At 42.3% G+C, this 3,112-nt stretch overlaps 1 pseudogene; it reads left to right on the top strand.

Annotated features, from left to right (window-relative positions):
- The first annotated feature begins 220 nt into the window (after positions 1 to 220).
- LOC114895229 lies at positions 221 to 542 on the top strand (annotated as a pseudogene).
- The last annotated feature ends 2,570 nt before the right edge of the window (positions 543 to 3,112 follow it).

The following is a 3,112-nucleotide window of genomic DNA, read 5'->3' as shown; positions in this document are numbered from 1 at the left end:
CACAGGCTCCGGACGCGCAGGCTCAGAGGCCATGGCTCACGGGCCCAGCCGCTCCACGACATGTGGGATCTTCCCGGACCAGGGAACGAACCCATGTCCCCCGCATCGGCAGGCGGACTCTCAACCACTGCGCCACCAGGGAAACCCTGTCAGTGTATTTTGAAAAATGTTTTTGGCTCTAGGACTTACCCAGCAGGCAATGCTTCTGTCTTGGGTCAAAATGGCGAGCAGGCCTGCCATTGCAGCATCAAGCAAGTGGCTGGAGGGTATTCGATGCTTCTGGGTTCAATAAACTGGGCTTAATGCAAGATGATACAATATATAAGAACGACGACGCAAAAGAGGCCATAAGAAGGCTTCCTGAGAACCTTTATAATGACACAGTGTTTCGCATTAAGAGAGCACTGGACCTGACCGTAAGGCAGCTGATCTTGCCTACAGAGCAGTGGACAAAATATGAGGAGGATAAATCCTACCTTGAACCACATCTGAAAGAAGTTATTTGGGAGAGAAACGAGAGAGAAGAGTGGGCAAAGAAATAATCATGTAGTCTAAATCTGTGGATGCAGCTGTCCTAAAGTAGTTTTATGAAGTTGGTTAAACCTGAAATGTACAATGTAGAACTATCTGGGCTGTAAATGTATTACTTTAAATAAATATCTATTATAATTATTGTTGGAAAATAAAAGAAAAATGTTTTTGGAAGTTGGAAGTGGCTGCCTAGATTTTTAGTGGACTGATCCTTTGCCCTGCAGAGACCCACTTGCTGCCCAACTGGCAGTGACAGGCAGACAGACATTGACATTGGCCATAGCAAGTTTTCCTTCATGGCTGTCGAGGCTCTTCTTAACCAGCATGACCTGGAAAAAGCAGTTCTGCCCTTGGAGGTCCCAGTGAGCCAGTCGGCAATGCCATTGCCATTTATTATCCTTCCCTGGGAAGGGCAGGGTTCTGCTTGGGAGCTGAGAGCCAGGACTACAGAGCCTGGAGATTCACCCTGGTCCTCAGAGCCTGTTGTGTAAGCCTGGGATGGAGTTGAAAGGAAACGGTCCCGCAGCATCTCTCTCCATGCACGTAACTCTATTCAGGTTCCATTGGCTGGAGAGCTGAAGTCATTATCACAAGGACAATGTGTGTGGCTGGAGGGCCACTAGCTGCCTAAATTCCTCAGGGTTGCCTTGCTGCTTTCGTGTCCACCTTAGGAAGTAGGCAGAGCAGGTGAGTAGGAGTCTACCTTACAGGTGAGAAAACTGAGGCTCAGGTGGACAGCACCAGCTCTGGGACTAGAACCTGAGCTCCAGTGAGCTTTCATGATGAGAGGTGAGATGCTGGGTGTGGGGAGCCACGGTGTGGGGAGGGGGCCGCCTGAGAGTTTGGAAGAGGAGGAGAGAGGAGACAGAGGCATCTGTGGGTCCCCGGGCTGGAGACACGGACTCCACCTACTTTGCTCATTATCTGCATCAGTTCTGTTCTCCCTCTGTTCCCTAGGGCCACCCTTGCCTCAGTCCCAGCTGTAAAAACAGTGGGGGCACACACAGGACATTGTGGGGGAGTGAGGACGCACACTATACATGCTTAACCATGAAACCCAGAAGCAGGCCCATTACCTAGGAACATAAGTCCACGATCTCTGTCACTGCCAGACAATAGTCCCAAGGCATAGCTGATGTGATCAGAAAGGAGAAAGAAATAAAAGCAGTAAACATTAAAGAGGAGGGTGACATTACTTGTAGATATGACTTTATACTCACAGCACCCAGGATATTCTATTAGAAAACATTGCCAACAATAGAATTCAGTAAGATGTCTGGGTAAAAAAGTCAGTATCTTCCAAAATAAGAAACAGACAGAAAAATATAATGGAAGAAAGAAGTCCATTTTGAATAGCTACAATCAGATTACATATCCAGGAATATAGTTATCAGGTTATGTGTAAGATGTCAATGAATAAAATTTGAAGATGCTACTGAAGAACATACACAAACATGCGAATAAATGGAAAAATATCTGTAAGAGAGGAAGCTGCATACTACATATTTGCCAACTGGCTCTAGATTAATATTTAAATTTAGCATAATCCCAGTTGAAAAATAGGGTATTTTTTCTGGAATTAAAGATATTAAAGTTTATGTGGAAAAAGAAATAGATGAGAATAATCAAATTCTGAAAAATAAAAGGTGATCTAATCCTGAAAGACATTAAAATATATTATAAAGCTAACATAAATTAAGCAGTTTGGTAATGGTGCATGAATAGACAGATCAATAAAACAGTGTGAAAAGTACAGAAATAGATCCAAATATTCATAGAAATTTACTTTATGATTAAGAGGACATTTCAAATCAGTGGGAGAAAAGGAGATTATTTAATAAATTGTGTTATGTTTAGACAAATGGTAGCCATCTAAAACAAAGTTCAGATTCCTTCTTAGATCCTCATACCCAAATAAATTCCAGATGGAGCAAAGATTTAAATGGAAAAAAAGACCCTCACCATAAAAGTATTAAAAGAAAACATGGAGATTTCATTTAAATAATATCCAAATGGGGAAGGACTTTGTCTTTTTAAACATGACACAAAATCCAGAATCCATATAAGAAAAGAAGACTGACACATACGATATCACAAAATTAACATATTCTGCCTTGCAAAAATGACTATAAAGCCAAAAGATGAACAACACACTTGGCTGAAAAAACAAGTTTCCAACATGTGAGGCGCAGAGATCTAATTTCCTTAAGACCTTTATAAATTCCCACAGATGAAAAAGGAAAAGGACTAACAACCCAAAAGGAAAAAGCAAAGGGCTTGAGCAGAGAGTTCCAAGTTCATAGAAAAATAGATAACAGCGGCCTTTAAACACAAGAAAGGGGGCTTACTCTCACTGCTAAAAAAATGCAAACGAAAACTCCTACAAGGTGCCCTATTTACCTATTAAGCTGGCAAAAAAAAAAGACGTTTGTTCACACATTAAGGGTGAGAAACCAGCACTCTGCAGCATTGCTGGGGGAGTGCAATATGGGAAAACCTCTTTGCAAGACCGTTTAGCGATGTCTCGCAAAATAAAAACTGCCACTAACCCTTGACCTGGCAATATCACGTTCCAGAGCTT

Source organism: Monodon monoceros, unplaced genomic scaffold (assembly GCF_005190385.1).
Source record: "Monodon monoceros isolate NGI ecotype Baffin Bay Population unplaced genomic scaffold, NGI_Narwhal_1 Super_Scaffold_14, whole genome shotgun sequence".
NCBI classification, from domain to species: Eukaryota; Metazoa; Chordata; class Mammalia; order Artiodactyla; family Monodontidae; genus Monodon; species Monodon monoceros.
Note: the sequence above shows the minus strand (reverse complement) of the source record. Positions and strands in the feature narration are given on the sequence as shown.